Source organism: Lepidochelys kempii, chromosome 1, assembly GCF_965140265.1.
Source record: "Lepidochelys kempii isolate rLepKem1 chromosome 1, rLepKem1.hap2, whole genome shotgun sequence".
Taxonomy (NCBI): Eukaryota; Metazoa; Chordata; order Testudines; family Cheloniidae; genus Lepidochelys; species Lepidochelys kempii.
In genome coordinates, this window is record NC_133256.1 from 169,065,228 (window position 1) to 169,084,576 (window position 19,349).

Sequence of the window (19,349 nt, forward strand, 5' to 3'; positions counted from 1 at the left end):
ACTTAAAAGGTAACATCAGTGCTTTTTAGATAAGAGGATGTTGTTTTGGAGTTCGCAAAAAGAAAAGGAGTACTTGTGGCACCTTAGAGACTAACCAATGCTCAAATAAATTGGTTAGTCTCTAAGGTGCCACAAGTACTCCTTTTCTTTTTGCGAATACAGACTAACACGGCTGTTACTCTGAAACCTGTTTTGGAGTTGCTGCTCTAATGCATTATGATTTGTCTTGAGTAAATAGGTAGAAATTTTTAGCAATCCTATTTCAATAGCTTACCTCCTTGCATCTTACAAACATTGAAAGAATGATTGCATTGCACCTTTAACCATGGGGGAGGGGAATTTGGTTGGCTGACTGAATGAAGGGAACAGTGCATTACGACTGGGGAGGGGAGTGAGAGAGGTCAAATTACTGCAAAAGGGAACAAGGGGCTACACTGACTCATCCCCTGGAATCTGAATGGGCAGAAGGGTTTAAAGGGGTCAGCATGTGCAGTGAAGCCCCCTTTCACATGGAGCAGGCTGAGGCAGATTCTTGGCACTGCATGTTGTAGTGGACAGGTCAGCATTCTTGATAGCCTTGTTCAGGTCAGCATTCTTGATAGCATTTTTTTGGAACTAGTATCTGGTCCGGTAGCGACTCTACCGGAAGGGTTTTGGAGCTGGGTGATATACAATGGCATGAGCATTCAGTGATATTACACTTGCGAAGGTCAAAGACAGATCAAGTAGGCCAGGGTGAATATGTTATCCTACGGGAGGACAGTGAGCCTCGGGTCTGCCCCATGCAGGCCTTGAGGGCCTACCTGGTGATATGGCCGGGGGGGGAAGGGCACTTTTTCATGCACAGTGACAGGAGTCCCCTCACAACGTATCAATTCGTTACAGTGTTGAGACAGGGACTAACGAGGTTGGGGCTGCCAGCCCACAGATTTGGTGTCCACTGATTCAGAATCGGGGCAGCAGCAGCACAGCTAGGTGTGGGAGCAGAGGCAATCGGGCATTGGCATTTGGAAGCGTACCAAGCGTATGTCAGACCTCAGGCAGCAAGTCAGCATTAATTAGTTGTAATCTCATTCCAGATATTGGACGACTGTTCATGCAGACAGTGGTATGGATCTGCAGGCACAGTATTGTCTTTTAGGTGCACAGGCGTGTGTCCAAATTGCCCGAGCGTTCACAGCTGGGGTTCGGCAGTGAAGCAGCACTGAGTTAGCATGCAAAGAGGGGCATGTTATGGGATCAGCTGATACCACTGCTGTATGCTGCGGGAGCCTGTCAGTGGCCATCCGATATAATTGCAGTGCACCTTGCAGGAAATGGTTTGGGAATATGTAAAGGAGTCAAATTAATGCTGAGAGCAAGGAGGGACTTGAGGCTGATCCTTGAACTTTTTCCAAGAGTTAAAATTGTATGGTTAGACATGCTTCAACGCAGGGTTTGGAGGGGAGCCATGCCTCCCCCAGGTGGACAGAACAAGGAGATATGTGAACAGGGAGGTGGCCAAATTCTTTGGGACTATAGGAGGGGCAATAATTTTGCATCCTGGCATAGTATATGGGGCCCCAGAGTAATTCTGGAGGGGATGGGGTTCACCTGTCAGACTTAGGTGCTGACACATTTTTGGCTGCTATAAAAGAGGGCATTGGGAGATATCTGGGAACCTGACTGGATTTGGGGAGGAGGCAGCCATGCTAATTGCTGGCGCATCCTTGTGACAGAGGTCCAGTGCAGGTATTCCATAGGGAAGTATAAAGTGACCGGATAAATGGCCTGGAAAATGACTTAAAAAGGAGGTATTGGTTAAAAGAACAGAATGGGAGTGGGAACTCCTATCATTGATATAGCAGGGAGTCAACCCACCTTTCTTATAGCCCACCTTAACTCTCTATGGGGTGGGGATGGGGGAAGTGGATGGTAAGTTCTCAGCAATGGGTTGCCTGGGGGACCTGGATGGAAAAGGGGTGGCTGGCGGAACCCCCCCGCCCGAAGAAGTTATTGAATAAACATGGGGTTACCTGCAGTGAACACTTTTATCTGCTGGGTAATCCCAAACATCTAACAATAAACTTGCAGCCTGATTAAAACCATACGTAATAGCTCCTGTCTTTCCTTTGGTATACTGTACAATAGCAGCCTATAGCACAGTGAAAAGCATCACATTGCAGAAAAACAAAATGACCCCCAAAACATATTTTGTGACCCTCTATTGAAACATATAGTTTCCCCACCTCAATTTTCTTACACTAAGTGGATAATAACGGAGAGGCTATTCTAAGATATTGAACAAGTCCCATCTAACGTGTAATCCCTTCATTACCACTGACTTGGGGATACATGTGTATTGCAATAGTGGCAGAAGATGGCAGTCTTAGTTCAGTATACAATGTTTAGACTAAAAAATTCATTTTCAAAGGAGCAGTGAGTATTTCTATCTATTGAGGAAGCTTGGATGCAAATAGGAATATAGTAAATCTTTTGTAAGCATGTCATTTCTGCATTAACAGCAATGCAATAAAACAAAAAAAAACATGTTTTGCATTATTAAAACATCAAATGAATCAGATTATGTAGCTCTAATGACTGCATCATTGAGCTAAACTGTCTTATGTTTTGTATAAAGTTTGTATTTTTTGTCAACAGAAAGATGGTTGGGGGTAAAAAGTTTACAGTCCAATAAAAATGAATAATTGATCAGTCTCACAATTCAGCAATACCAAATTCTTCTGACAGGGTGGCATTTTTATTACCTGGAATGTAATGTAAATTTAGGCCAGCAAAAACGGGAAATTCAGAAATATGCTTATTAAATGGAGTGAAAGCAAACAATGAATTGGTGGCAAACTTCATACTGCAGACTCCCATAGAAACACTGTCTGTGCTGTAGAAAAGGTTATCCATCAAACTTGAAAACTGATTGAACAGTACAGTGTACAATAGTATTAATGGTTGAACCTTTCTGTGTTCCTGGAAGTAGTGCTGGTATTTTTGAAGGTTGGAAGATTTTCTTAGATTGCAGGAAATATTTTCATTTGCAAAAGAGTTTGAGGGATAGTTCAGTGGTGGGATGTCTAGTTTTTTGTTTTTTTTTTCAAGACTTAGTAAGCAAAATCTGTAGAACTAAATCATATAATGAAGTATTCTGGGTATGTTTTGTTAAAAACAAGGAGGCTATAGTATTGTATATTTCCCCCATTTATCAAATGAAGTCAGATACATCAATACCTGGAGTGGAGCCAAATCATTCTTAAATGTTGGTCTAATGTGGTGAAAGGTAACTGTTAGAATGAAAAGTATGGATGCCTTATTCATGCCTCTTTTCCATCTGTTTCTTAGAAGTAATTGTGTGAATGTAGGTGGTTATCAAGGACCAGTTCTTCTTGGAAGATCTTAATTTTGTTTTTTATATTTTGGACAAAACTAACCATTGCAGTTATTGAGGGGTAAATCTTCAGAGGCTTTTGCATTATTAAAATGACATCCTCAATCTGGGCTTCTCCTGAGCTGTACCTCCTGAGGCCCAGATCCTCAAAGATACTCAGTCACTTATCTGCCTGTTTAGGTACTCAAGGCCTTGTCTACACTACTCAGTTTTGTCGGCAAAATGCAGCTTTAGTTGACAAAACTGTGAAGGTGTACGCACTACAATGCTCCTCCCACCAACAAAACTCACCTGCTTTGCTGACCAAATAAAACCACCTTGACGAAGAGGCGTAGAGCTTTTTGCAGAAAAGTTAGATCTACAAAGTGTCAGTGTAGACACTGTATGCATTATGTTGCCATAACTGGCCTCTAGGAGCTATCTCACAATGCTAACTGTGATGCTCTGCTCACTGTTTTGAACTCCACTGGCCTACATCCGGCTACCCAGGTATGCGCCCCTCCCCTTTCAAAGCCACAGGAAGTTTTGAAATTGCTCAGTGTGGAGACCTCACATAGCTACTGCCCAGCGGAACATGCCAGTTTTCTGCAGCAAACACACTCCTGCCTGGACTATAGGGGAGGGGGTGGTTCTCCTTGGGCTGGTGGGAGAAGAGACTGGGAAAACTCAAATGGAATCACAGAATCAAAACATTAACACAGAATCCTGCTCGCCCCAGCACTAGGACCTGAGGGGCAGGCTGCTGCTGGAGAGTGGGGGTGTGCTGTTCAGAGCCAGGGAGGGAAGTGGGTGCAGAAGTTGGGCCCCTCTCCCTGTCGGTGTACTGGTGCACCAGCTTCTGCCTCAGGATTGGTTGCTTCAGCACACTCCAACTACACACTTTACTGTGGTTCAGTGTTAAAAATGCTCCTTCAGGGCATTCCCCCAGCTGAATTACCCCCCATCCCGCTTGGGCTCCTCATTGTGTTCATAATGCACAGCACAATACTGAAGAGCAGTGCAGGATCCATGCTTTCTGACAGAGATGGCTGGGTTTCAGGTTACCAGGGCGGTTGAAAAGTGGCTGGCAATCTAGTAGGACACCCATGGAACAATGGGATTGAGAAACCTTCATCATGTGACACTGCACCTGCCCCCATGAGGCATTGCAAATCCTTCCCAAAGCACCTTGTGGTCAGTTGCACAGTGGGATAGCTGCACTGCTCTCTGTGTTGATGCAAAAGCTGCTATTGAGGATGTGCTTCACCGACACAGACATGCAACAGCGGTGCAATTAAAATGGTGGCGCTATGTCAGTGTCACGGGCGTCAACAAAACTCTGTAGTGTAGACAAGGCCGTAGTCCACTATATAGGCACCACTGACATTTTCAAAATTGCTGCTCAGTTGGCATCTTAATTTCTACTGATTGGCATTTGCAAACTGGTTTAAGTCCTGATGCCACCCCACAGCTAATCAGCAGCTTGTAGCCCTAGCTTAGTAGTACTCAAACTACAGTGGGACCCAATCCTGTAGGTGTACTCTGAGCACATCTAAGACCTGGTACTTGTCCGACTTTGCAACAGGAGGGATGGATGCAGGCCAATGATGGGGCCAGGGGGGTGGGGCACTGCAGCACAGCATCCACACAGGAGACAGCTTGCAACACAAGGAAATGTAGGGATAGTGTGAGAGTTATCAAGTGTGAACAGGAGTGAGAGAAAGAGTCTGTTTTGGCTGCCAGGGCATTTATTCATATATTCCAAGGTTGGAAGGGACAGTTGTGAGCGTCTGATCCGATCTCCTGTATAACTCAAGTTACAGAATTTCTCCAAAATCATTCCATGTCTTTTAGAAAAACATCAAATCTTGATTTACAAATTGCCAATGACAGAGAATCCACCACAATCCGTGGTAAATTGTTCCAATGGGGTATTTACCTTCACTGTTTAAAAAAAAAAAAGAAAAAAGGTATGCTTTATTTCCAGTCTGAAGTTTCTCTGTCTTCAACTTCCAGCTGTTGAATCATGTTATGTATTTATCTGCCAGATTGAAGAACCCATTTTCAAATATTGGTTTCCTATGTAGGTACTTACAAATTGTAATCAAGTCACCCCTTAACCTTCTTTTTTCTTCAGCTAAATTGACTGAGCTCCGTGAATCTATCACTATAAGGCAGGTTTTCTAGTCCATTAATCATTCTTGTGGCTCTTCTCTGAATCCTTTCCGTTTTATCAACATCCTTTTTGAGTTGCGGACACCACAACTAGACACAGGATTCCAGCTGCGGTCATACCACTGCCAAATATAAAGGTAAAATAACCTCATTCCTCCTACTCAAGATTCTTAATGCATCCAAGGATTGCATTAGTCCTTTTTGCCACAGCATTGCAATAGGAGCTCAGGGTCAGCTGATTATCCATCATGACCCCCAAATCTTTTCCAGAGTCACTGCTTCCCAGTGTAGAGTCCCCCATCCTCTAAGCATTTGTTGTTCCTAGATGTATACATGTACATTTAGTCATATTAAATCACTTATTGTTTTCTTGAGCCCAGCTTACCAAGCAATCTATGGGCTACATACATGCCTAACTCCCAAAGAGCGTTCATGGCTGAGGATCTTGAGCAGAGGGAGGCACCTGTCTCCAATCAGGTCATCTGCTTAAGCACCTAGGTCCATCTCCTGGGCATTTTCCACAGGGTAGCCTCCTCCACTAGCCACTCAGCTTGCTGGCTTCTGATAATTCCATTCTTAGATGCTGAAGTCTCCCCAAGCATTATATGAGGCGTCTGGGCACCTAGCTTTGGGCTGAGGATTCCACAAGGTGGCAGGGGACCACAGTGGTTAGGTGTTAGAACACCTATATACTTTTGAGGGTCTGAGCCTAAGTGTGTTACCCACTTGGAGGGGAGTTTTGGGGGGTACAGGTCGCATTCCAACAGTGCATAAGTGCTTGTTAGGTTAACCAATATGCTGCCATGCACTAGACTTAACACCTGTAGTAGCCTGCACAAAGTGAGCAACCCACACTGCATTGGCAGCTCATTGCCTCATTACTCTTTGCTCCATTACACAGAATATATGGGAAAAATCCATGCTCTGTGCCTGGTGCTAGGGCAGAGGACCAAGGAGAATGAAACAGTTTGTTCACTGGCAACCGTAAACAAAATCCCAGTGAGGGTCAGATGTTTTTATTTTACCACTTAATTCCCTGATGTCTTACTGATCTTTCAGAGAATCATAGGAGCTCATTGCAACTACTCACCATAGCTGCTTTCTTGGGCCAGTAACACAGAGTGTATCAGAGTGGAGATGGAGTGAATATATGAATAGGTCCAAAAAAATGCCTTGGGTATTTACACATACACACTCTTGAGCTCTGTAAAGTTTGTACTCCCACAGATAAATGTGGCTCCACATCCTGTCCTTTGGGAAAATGTGTACTGATTTGGTCATAATTAAGGTTAAGTTTTTGTTACATATATTTTTAGTAAAAGTTACAGACAGGTCACAGGCAATAATGAAAAATTCATGGAAGCCTGTGACCTGTCCTTGAGTTTTACTATAAATACCAATGACAAAATCGGTAGCCTGGGCAGCTGGGGGGCTTGGGGGACTGGGAGCTCCAGGGTCCCCTTCTGCTGGCAGCTCCAAGCTGTGGGCGTCCCCCTTCCTCCCACGGTGGTGGGGGGCCCTGAGGAGCCTCTCTGGCACTCGCCATGGCTGGGAACTGCTGGGGTACCACCTGCTACCCGCAGCAGCCAGGAGCTCTGGGAGTCCTTCTTGCCTCCGCAGGCAGCAGCGGACCCTGCAACTCTCAGCTAGCACTGGCTGAAGTTATGGAGGTCTTTGGAAATCATGGATTCTGTGACTAAATCACAGCCTTAGTCATAATGGATAAAATTTTCAAAAGCACCTGAGGAAGAGGTACCTCTGCAGCATCTGGGTGCAGGTCACAAGCCAGGATTTTCTGGGTATATCTTACTTATTAATTTCCCTGTCATTGCAGGGGCCTTGGGCACCAGTATACCTCGGTCTCTCCTATTCCCTGCCTCTTGCTCATAATAATTTTGTTTCCTGAGGGCTGTAATACTTTGCTCTGATTCTGCTTGTTGGGCCTGGTATGGGAGTTGCAGAGTATAGTTTAGTGGCCTGTGATACACAAGAGATCAGACTAGATGATGTGGTGGGCCGCCTGGCCTTAAACTATGACTTGGGAGCCTAAATCCTATTTTCCAAAAGTGACTTAGACACTTTTCTGTTGCCTCCTGCCTAAGGCTCACAGAAAGTCGCATGACTTTCACTTTCAAAATGGGGATTTAAGGAACCTAAGGGTTTTTTTTTTTAATTTTGTTTTGTTTTAAATGTTACCCTCTAATTTCTGTCAGATCTGTACTGTACCCTGTAGCAAAACCAGTATGTTGTTCTGATCTGGAAAAAAAAAATCACTTTGTCAAAAAAAGAATTGTCCACTATCAACAGCAGTTAATGGAAGGGTCAGTCTACCATTGATGCTCCATAACAATCAGTTGTGAATGCTCAGCCTATATAGAATGGAACCATAGTTCAAAGAAACCAATTGGTTTGTGCATTAAGTAGTTTTGTGACTTCCCATGAGAAGACTGACTAAACCATAAAAATCAAATCCATATTTAATTAAATCATAAATATATTTGTCCATTGGTACTGCAGCATGGATAAAGCCCAGAGCTATGCTGATTTATACTAGCTAAGAATCTGGGTCTGTACAGGGTCTATGTAACTTTGCAGGTACTGTCGTTTTGTAATGGATTGATCAGGTAGAAAGTTTAAGTGCAAATAGAAGCACTGGAAAACATGCTCTCACGTTATTTACAACCAACATGCTAAATGGCAGGGTACACTGCAACTAGAGCACTAGGAAGGCCTTTCTTTCTTTCTTTCTTTCTTTCTTTCTTTCTTTCTTTCTTTCTTTCTTTCTTTCTTTCTTTCTTTCTTTCTTTCTTTCTTTCTTTCTTTCTTTTTCTTTCTTTTTCTTTTCCTTTGCCAAGCCAAGCCAAATTACAATTATCCTATAATGCTACAGAGTAACCTGTTAGGTCTTAGGAACTCATAGAGCCAAACAACTTTTATCCTAATTTTCATTCTTCTTGCTTAATGTTTTTCTGGCTTCATTCCCCCTTCCCTCTGGCTGATAGACCTCCCTTAACATTTAAATGGCAAAATATTAAGTTGCACATTTTCCTTTGTGGGAATGGTATCCGGGCTGATACACACCCAAAACTTCATATGTCCAGGGGAGTTTGTCTAATTTCTAGTTAGTCCTGAGCTATGCAGAAATTTAAGATGCCATAATGGAATAGATAAATAATCCAAGGAGATACAATATCCTGAAGGCTGACTCATTCATCTTTGACTGTCAGATTTTTAACAGGTATGGTCTGATTTCTAGAGGATTCCTGTTTGTTAGCAGAGCTTCAATTCCTACTCCAAATGCAAAGTACTGCACTTAGGAAGGAACAATCAGTTGCACACGTACAAAATGGGAAATGACTGCCTACGAAGGAATACTGCAGAAAGGGATCTGGGAGTCATAGTGGATCACAAGCTAAATATGAGTCAGCAGTGTAACACTGTTGCCAAAGAAAAAAAGAAGCAAATATCTTTCTGGGATGTATTAGCAGGAGTGCTGTAAGCTATACACAAGAAGTAATTCTTCCACTCTACTCTGCGCTGACTAAGCCTCAACTGGAGTTTTGTGTACAGTTCTGGGTGCCACATTTCAGCAAAGATGTGGACAAATTGGAGAAAGTCCAGAAAAGAGAAACAAAAATTATTAAAGGTCTAGGAAACATGACCTATGAGGGAAGACTGAAACTGAGTTTGTTTAGTCTGGAGAAGAGAATTCTGAGGGGGAAACATGATAACAGTTTTCAAGTTTGTAAAAGGTTGTTACAAGGAGAAGGGAAAAATTATTCTCGTTAACCTCTGAGGATAGGATGAGAAGCAATCGGCTTAAATTTCAGCAAAGGCAGTTTAGGTTGGACATTAGGAAAAACTTACTGTCAGGGTGGTTAAGCACTAGAATAAATTGGCCCAGGAGGTTGTGGAATCTCATAACTAGAGATTTTAAAGAGCAGATTAGAGAAACACCTGTCAGGGATGGTCTAGATGATACTTAGTCCTGCCATGAGTCAAAGGACTAGAATCCTAGAATATCAGGTTTGGAAGGTCATCTAGCCCAACCACATATTTTTGCCCCAGATCCCTAAATAGACCCCTCAAGGATTGAACTCACAACCCTGGGTTTAACAGGCCAATGCTCAAACCACTGAGCTATCCCTTCTACATGACTTCTTGAAGTCCCTTCCAGTTCTATGATTCAAATTAACTGGGAACTACCCAGTAGCAGAAACAAAAATCCAATCTTTTTACTGCACCTTGCAGACTGTTCTGGAACCAGGGCTTCCAGCTCCTGGGCTGACCAGAAACACTGGAAATCCAGCCCTCTAAAACTCCTCTGTTCTCTACCTGGTAGGCTACCAGGGCAGCATGGGCAGCCCCAGAAATTTTTTTTTAAAGGTCAAAGCAACATTTCCATAATGAGGGTGTGGGTTTTTTTTGTTTTTACTTCCATTACATAGAGAACTTCCAAATTTTGGTTTTGGTCCGAACTGAAAAGAAACCAGATTTTGACATCTTCTGCACAATGCAATTATTATCCTCTTCCCAGTTCTACTAACAATCAAGTCAACTGTTTTATTATATCTATAAACTAAATATCTGTCCAATCTGAACTTAAAAAAAAAATCCTTGATTACTTTCCGTGCTCAACTAACTCTGTTTACCATAAGTTTGTGAAACATTCAACATCTTACTTAAATCTTGATTCTCCCGGGGAAGTGAAGTACAAATAAATACCACAGAACCTGCTGCCATTTACAGACTATGGAACTTTTCTATCACAGAGGCTCCATTCTGTACCCTGACATTTGATCCAATTTCTTTGGCTCTGTTTTTGCAGCTGGGTTGCAATTTTCAACATTTGTCTTCTTGTCTTTACCCCATTGTTCCTTGCTCTTTGCCCTTACTCTGGTTATTTACTTCTAGCATGTGGCTTCCTGGGCACTATCCATATAAAACTGTTCAATAAAAATGATATAAAGCTCTATAAAAAGTCCATATGGAAAAAACCCTTTGTAAAGATTTAACATCTGGCCTATGGTGCTTATTCTTATAAAAATTATTCAATCTTAAATGATCTACAATTAAATCTATAAACTCCCCTCCCTTTCTTCCCATTCTTACCCTTTTTTTAGTATTGTACATAATTATTCATGTTCTCTTCATGCAGCCTGTTGACCAGGAAAAGGTGTGTGTGTGTATGTATGTAAAAACTCTTTGAAACCTACTTTACTGAATCTCTGAAGGAAAACCATGACCAGAAAAGGAATAATGTAAAACAAGGGGATAAAATATACATTTAGGATTCAGATTAATATATCGATTTGACCTTATCTGGAGTGGTCAGCATCACTGACATTTTTATTGTACATTTAAGGCTCTATCAAAAGTCCTTTGAAGCTAATGGAAAGACTTTCAATGACTTCAGTGGGCTTTGGATTAGAACCAAGTTGTTGCTGCATAGCCCGCAAGGGCTGGATATGGAGAAAGGTTACTCAAACAGCAGAGAATGCCAGCAAGAAGCATGCCTCTGGGTACACTTGAGGAGCAGCATCTGCTAAACTTATAAGAAGGTGCAACATACTCTGTCCCTGTGAGGCCAGCACCATATCATAAGGGGGATGGAATAAGGCCAGGGCCCTACCCACTTTATAGTAACTAGAGTTGCTTTTAATGTTTTGATTCCCTAGCATACCCTTTATACTCAGAGTCTGATTCTGATCCCAGTTACACTATGCAAATCCAGCATACCTTCACTGATTTAAACTACTCCTGGTTTACTCCAGCCTGTGATGCCACTGACTTTGGAATCTGGTCCAGGCATTGCAAGGTGTGGGATTCTAAGGATACCTGTAGTCATCTTCCTCTCCAAATAAGCATAGTTAAAATCTATCCTTTCAAGTGCAACTTTGGTCTTTATTACGATGATCAGAAGGCTCTTTGTCTTCTGCTATTTACACTGTGGAAAAAAGTCTGAGAATGTGAAATGTTCAGCAAATGTGAAAGGTTATTACAGAATTATAACTGTAAGATTTTACTCAAATCTTCCTGTGAGCCACCTGGCCAGATATGGTAGGCTACACTAGAGTGGGTAGGAACACAGAGTCGTCCATGCTTCTCCAACCAGTATTGCCATTCAGGAATCCTTCATAGTACTGGAGCCAGCATTCTCTTAGCAGCAAGTTCATGGGGGTGCTATCATTTTCAGTTGCATTAAACACTCTGCAGAAGTTGTTGAGGTCGGATAGTTTCAGTCGCACCCTCCTGCCCCCTCCAGATTTTTGCTCTCCCAAAAGCTGGCAAACCTCAGGTGGATGGTGCTGGGAGGAACGCAAGCTTACGTCTTTTTCTGAAGCTGTGGCAAAGGCTAAAAGTGAGCATGCTTCCTCAAATGCCCTTGTAGAAACATCTGTTGGTTGCTTTCACCAGCATAACAGCCAGATTAACTTCTAGTGGAAGGCTGTTGTATTCGGACCAGTAGTTACAGAAGGTACACATTTAGCCCAGTGCCTCCATTTACCACCCCTCAGGTATGAATGTTCTCTCTGTCTGCCCTCTTCCCTTTCCCAAGATGGCTCTGGATCCAGGAGCATGAACTAAGTTTCCAGTGAAAAACGTAGTGTAAGATCAAAGCATGAGTTGTTCCTCTGACAACAAAAAATGGTTAGTTACTTATTTTCTTGTCCAACATCTTTTCTTGCACTGGTTTTAGTGCTACAGGTGATTCCTGTCTAAATCTGAAAGAGACTGAGATGGATTCAGTAGCCTACTGTCATGGGAAATGCTATTTCAAGTAGATGGCCAAATCCAGCATACTACTATGTTAGTTGTGTAGAAAATTAGAACAATTTAGAAAAAAATGATTATTCATAAACTTACTGGCTCGCTTTTTTTAAAGTTTATTATAAGCACAATTCCCCACTAATGTCATTCTGTATATATTTCAAAATAGTACCCTAAGGTTTCACATTACAGAACTGCAATGGGAAGCTAAATATTTCTATCCCAGACAATGGGCCAGACATTCACAAGCGTTCATGTGCCAGTGTGCATGCAAAAATGCACACACACAATCAGGGGTCTTGCACCAGATTTTTTCAGAAATTCTGAGTGCCCACAGTTTCACATGACATTAATGGTAGCTGCGGGTCACCAAATTCTCTGTAATCAAGCCTCTGATTTGCACATAAAATGAGAGAGAGAGAGAGGAAACTGGACTTGCACAGCAAAGTACATTCTGAAAATCTGTCCCACTGTGAACTGGTTACCCCATTAAAAACAGAAGTACCATAAAATACTATAAAGTGCCAATACACAAAACATAAAAACAAATATATCTGATTTTATTAAAATTAAGACTATTTCATCCCCATTTTAGTGCATTCTTCAAATGTAATAGTCCAGCAGTTTTACTGTTTTTCTTTTTAAGACTAATTGAGTCTACAGTGTGAAAACCATTCTGGTAAGGAATGTTCAGTCAGGCAAGGGAAATACTTGGCTGATTATTCAGGAGTGCTATAATTTTATTTTTGGGAGATTTTTTTCCATTTTCACTGGGAAGTCCAGAAGAACTGTGGTTGCAGAGTTGCAGTCCCTAGTAAAGGGAACTGTGATGAATGGCAACCGAGTTTGAGGTAGGTAGCAGTCACAGTTAAGGTCATTAGGATGTCTATCATCTCTGAGTGGCTGGTGCAGTTAGGGGCTCCGATATTTAAATCACTGGTTCCAAACCTCTTCCGTCACCCACCGGTCACAAAAGTAACAAGTGCATGAGCTATTGATATGACAAGCCATCTTGGAACTCCTTGAATAGCATGAAATAGTCATGCCGTTGTAGTCCTGTTACTGTAGTATGATGAAATGATAAACCAAATGGTTAATCTTCAGAAATAGCAATAATGCTTCTGTTTACCACCCTCAGTTTTTCAACTCTTGTGCTGACTCATGAGTAACTTTTATTTATGAGAGTAAAAGGTTACAGGATCAGACTAGATGCTATTGAAAGTAGAACTCACTTCAGTTTGTTTTCAGCAGAATCTCTAAGCATTTCCTGTCAGTAGCACCTGGTAACCTTGGTATACTTGTTGTCTGTCTGATACCAATAGTATGATGTTGCTTAAGTTTTGCAATTCTATAAGATTCCAGGAAGAAACCTCTATTTGGATTCCAGAAATAGAAATGGATTTAGTCAAACCTGCTTTACTTTACAAAATGGAAATTGTTTTTTCCTCTGGAAATTATTCACTTTGCCTCTTTTTATATCCACCATGCTTACTTTGAAGTTTCTTTGTAGTTTGAAGGGGCTACCATGACAAAGAAAAACAAAAACAAAAAGCTTGGTTTAAACTGTGATAACAGGAACTATGTTTTTTAAAAAAAGAAATTATTCTATTGACAAGGCTTCTGTGTAGGCAGGAGCTAGGGAGTAATTATATATATATATATATATATATATATATATATATATATATATATATATATATATATATATATTAGTGACAGGGTCAGGCCAGATGGCTACAGGAGAGTGATTTTTTTTTTGAAGCAAAAGATGTTTTTTTATTTGCATAACACACTTACAAAGTAAAAACAGCAGCATATGCAATGTGTAACACAGCAACCATCACAATTGTTTTCTCATTAGCTTCAGGGGAGGGAAGTGTTCAAGCTTGCCTGGGCCCAGAGCGGGGGGCTTCCTCGACTCTCATGGTCTTCCACCCTTCCGAGTTACCTGGTGACCCAGAGTGAGGGGGCTTCATCAACTCTCGTGGTCTTCCACCCCCTCGAGTTACCTGGCGCCACGCCCGAGTGTCACCAACAATTCCCTCCTCTGAAAGCACACAACAAGAGGAGCAGGCTGTGGGGTGAACAATCCAGGGGGGGAGCACGTGCACCCATGTGTGAAGGGACACCTCTAAGGTGGTGGTGTGCGCAGCAGCAATGGCTGGGGCTGGGGTCCCTTACACTCTCCCCCAATCAAAGGGTCAGACAAAGGGAGTCAGACGGGGACACTGAGCAGAGAATCTCGGACAGTGCCCACCGCTCCTCAAAAGCATCAAGGGAGTCGGTGGACGTCGCCCAGAGGAACTCCGTCCGGATACGTGAACGGACCGAGGATTGGAAAATGGCCCCACAGTCACAGGAAACTCCATCGGCTAACCTCCTCTCTCTGGTTTTATAGATGGCCATTTTAGCCAGAGCCAGGAGGAGGTTGACTAGGAGATCCTGATCAAGAGACAGGAGGCCGAACGACAGACCATCTCTTCGCCTGAGTTCCAAAAGGTCTTGGACTAGAAATAGGTTGTCAAAAATGCTGCAGCCTGGGACAGTATAGGTCTGGTCTGGGTGGATCACGTCCGCCAACACGGACCCTAGCTGCAGCGAGATTGCTTTTGCTACGATTTTGTAATCCGTACTAAGGAGTGAGACGGGACGCCAGTTTCATAAATTGCGGAGGTCCCCCTTCTTCGGCAACAAGGCGAGCACCGCTCGCCTGTACGACAGAGGGAGGACCCCGCTCTGCAAGGACTCAGCCCAGACAGTGACTAGGTCTGGGCTGAGGATGTCCCAGAACGCGCGGTAAAACTCCACGGTCAGCCCGTCCATGCCCAGAGATTTATTGGATTTATTTATTGGATTTATTGGAGATTTATTCTGAGAACTCGGCCAGGGTCAGAGGCAGCTCTAGTCGGTCTCGGTCGCCCACGCTGACTGTGGGGAGTTCCTCCCAGAGCACCCCGCAAGTGCCAGGATCGGTCAGATCCGGGAAGAAAAGGATTGTGTAGAAGTCACGGGCCCTCCCACACATCTCCTCCGGATCCGTGAGGGGGGTGCCATCTTCCACTAGAAGGCAGATGACGTGTTTCTTGGCCCCCCTTGTTTTCTCCAGGGCATAGAAGAAGCGGGAGCCGCGGTCCATCTCCCGAAGGAGGCGGATGCGGGACCGAACGAAGGCACCTCGGGCCCGGTGGTCCTCGAGGGCCCGGAGCTCCTCCCGCTTCTCCCGGCACGCTCCGCAGAGGGACGGGTCCTCGGGGTTGGCGGCCAGGCGCCTCTCCATCTCTAAGACCTCCCGTTCCCACTGCTCTATCGCCGCATTTCTCCGTCGGCTGGTGCCCCGAGTGTAGTCACAGCAGAAGAACCTTGGCGCGCACCTTCCCAAGATCCCACCATCACTGCACTGAGGGAATGGCACACCACTGCTCTCGCCAGGCCAGCCAGAACTCCCAGAAGGACGTCGCGAAGCTCTCCTCCTGCAACAGGCTGTTGTTAAAGTGCCAATAGGCCGGCCCCGGTCTCTCTGCACGGAGGAAGACTGTTATGGTGACTAAATGATGGTCGGAGAATGGGGCCGGCCGAATGGCGGAGGAGTGGGCCTGTGAAAGATGGAAACAGGATAAGTAAATACGGTCCAACCGAGAGCAGTGTGACCGATGGGTCTCCACCCGGACAAAAGTGAACGTGGAAGTGTCATCTGGGTGATGGTCACGCCAGACGTCCACTAGGGAGTGATGTTCGACTATTCCTCGGAGAATGTTCGCGGCGGCCGGGCTCGGCTCGGCCCCTGAGCGGTCCCGTTCCTCGAGGGTGGTGCTAAAGTCCCCTCCCAGGACCAGGCACTCGTGCGAATCTAGGGTGCCGAGAAAGTCGGACACCCGCTGATAGAATTGTGGCCGCTTTGGGCTCGTTTGCGGGGCATAGATGTTAAAAAGGTTGACTACGAGCCCCTCCATACAGACTCAAAGGTGCAGCAGGTGGCCCGGCATGGCCTCAGTGACCCCTAGCACCTCGGGCCGTAGGTTGGGGGAGAACAGGGTCGCCACTCCAGCTTGCCAAGTTGTGAAGTGGCTAAAGTATACCCCGTCCCCTCACTCCAGCCGCCACGGCGGTCGGGTCTGTATGGGTCTCCTGCAGGAAAACTACAGAGTACCCCCTTTCCCGAAGGTAAGAGAGCACCTGGGACCTGCGGAGAGCCATCCTACAGCCCCTGGTATTCAGGGTTGCAATAATAAGAGGCGTCATGCGGAGGGCTGGGGGGGTGGTGGTTTCTTGTTGGTGGGGGGGTTCGTGGCCCCCGGCGGGTTGCACAGCAACCCGTGACCCATCCCGTGGATGAGTAGATTGTTTCGGAAGCCGTGGGCCCGCTCGTAGGCTGCAGCACCGCGCTTTCCTTGCCCCCTGCCCTCCTGTATATGGGCCCTTGTGGCCTGGAGGATTTGGTCAAAGTCCCCCCATAGCTGAAGAGCCAGCTGTACCCTATTGCGGGCACCATGGGTGTGTTCTAGGAACTTCCGCAGTGCATGCCGCTGCTCATGGGGGGGTGGGGTTACAATTTCTGGGGTATTCCCTGTTGGGGCTCTTAATACAGCCTCGTGGTCCGCTAAGGCGGGTAGGCAGGGTGCGGACCACCGACGGGGTGTCTGACAGGCTGGGGTTATTAAATCCATTTCACGCCTTGGGGTTGAAGGGGATGGCAGGGAAAAAATTGCAACTCCTAATGGGTCGCGTCTAGAAAGTGCAAAGACTGCTCCCTGGGGGGAATCTGCAAAAGGCGGGAAAGAAATAACCCCAGGGGCGGCATTAGCAGTGCAGGAGGAGAGGAACTGCGCAGAGGTAAGGCTCTGGACTTCATGAGGCGAACAGCTAAAAGAAGGTGCCTCCTGAGCAGAGTTGAGGGTTAAGGGGTAAGGGAGGGGGCTCCCAGTGATGCTAAGTGCTGGCTCCATGGTGGTCTTGGCGGCCATGGCATCAGGTGGTGGACCACCTTCTGCAGTGTGCTCGCCCGGGAAGGCAATTAGGGGGAGGGAGCATGGGGAAAGGGGGGCCGGGGTGAGGCTACCCAGATCGAGGCCAGCCGGCAACAGAACAATCAGGAACCTTCTAGAGACAATTAAGACAGACAGGCTGATTAGCACACCTGCAGCCAATCAAGAAGCTTCTAGAATCAATTAAGGCAGGCTAATCAGGGCACCTGGATTTAAAAAGGAGCTCACTTCAGTTTGTGGTGTGTGTGTGAGGAGCTGGGAGCAAGAAGCACTAGGAGCTGAGAGTGAGAATGCATACTGTTGGGGGACTGAGGTGTACAAGCATTATCTGTCACCAGGAGGAAGGTCCTATGGTGAGGATAAAGAAGATGTTGGGAGGAGGCCATGGGGAAGTAGCCCAGGGAGTTGTAGCTGTCGCACAGCTGTCCCAGGAGGCACTCTAGACAGCTGCATTCCACAGGGCCCTGGGCTGGAACCTAGAGTAGAGGGCGGGCCCAGGTTCCCCACAAACCTCCCAACTCCTGGTCAGACACAGGAGGAGTTGACCTGGACTGTGGGTTCACGAAAATGGCCAAACTGAGGGCTGCCATGAAGCTCCACGGTGAGCAAATCCTCCAATAAGTGCAAGACCCACCAAGATAGAGGAGGAACTTTGTCACAATATATAAGTAGGATACCATAAATGTAGAGGTGTCTAATCACTAGCTAGCTATCTACTCAACCTGCATGTTACAGGTCACTACTTTGATTTAAGGCATCCTCAGCTCTTTAGGCAGATTACTTAAATATCTCCAGGAGAAATCTGGGGGAGAGAGGGAAATTTTCATTTAGCAAACTTTTTTAACTGCAAAAGATATTCATTTACTAAGCATTAGAGTTGGTCAAAAATGGGAATCTCCATCCCATGAGAACACCAACATCTTAAAATTTGTTTGAATCCCAAATTGTTACAAAATCAAAGTCAAAATCCTAAAATATTTTGTGAAATCACTGAAATAACCGTATCAAAACATTTTGCTTCTATAATGTCGCTTATATAAAATATTAACTATAATATATAAAATATTAAGTCATAGATATAAATAGGAAATATAATCTAAAAGTTGAAATTAAGCAAAATACTCATCTAGATTTGAAATAATTTCAAAACTGTTCCATCATATTTTGTCAAAATTGACACTTCCAGTGAAACATTTAGATTTCTACGAAAGAGCAATTTCTCGTGGAAATCTGTTCTGTCAAAAAATTTTCAACCAGTTCCACGAACCATGCAATTTAAATCAGATCATAGATAAATAAGTGTAAATGACAATATCTGATACACTTGTTAGATTCACTACTACTAGAATTTTTGCTTCATTATTTTAGCACATCTGCTTTTATCCTGTACTGTCAAATTTAAGTATTCTTGACATTTATGAAGATCCCTGGGTGGCTGTTGACAGAAAAGCTTTGCAGGACATGTTAAAGGAATACTCGGAGGAAGTAGTCAATGGAGTATTGTGAATGTTACTCCCATTCTATCTGACATATTTGTACACGCTTGGAGCTTTAGACATTTTGTATTTTTCCATTTGACTGTGTTATCTTTCTCATTACATTATCCCTTTACTCTCATTAAACAGTTTGTTTTTATGTGCACAGACACAGTACTTCTTATTTTTTTCCTGTTCACTCTGCTTACTCCTAAAAGAAAGGAGTAAGCAGAGTGAAATAATCCATTTCAAGTGCCATTTCACCATTTCAAGTGACCCACCCTGATCCAATGGCAATTATGAGACTGTAGTCTCAGTCCACAGGAATTCAGATTTGGAGGAGACAATAATATTAATTTTCATTGATGGAACACACCACTTTCTTAAGAAGTTTCAGTGCCATTTCAGTTTTTCTAAACTGAAAAAAAATGACCTTCTGTAAAGGATTTTTTTTCTTTTTTGCAAACCTTTTTTTTCTTTTGAAAGTTTTCTCTTTTTACTTTAAAAGAAAAATTGAAATGTTTCAGGTTCATGGTCCCATTTTCCCTCCCCCCACCGTCAACAACAACAACTACAAAAATCAATACA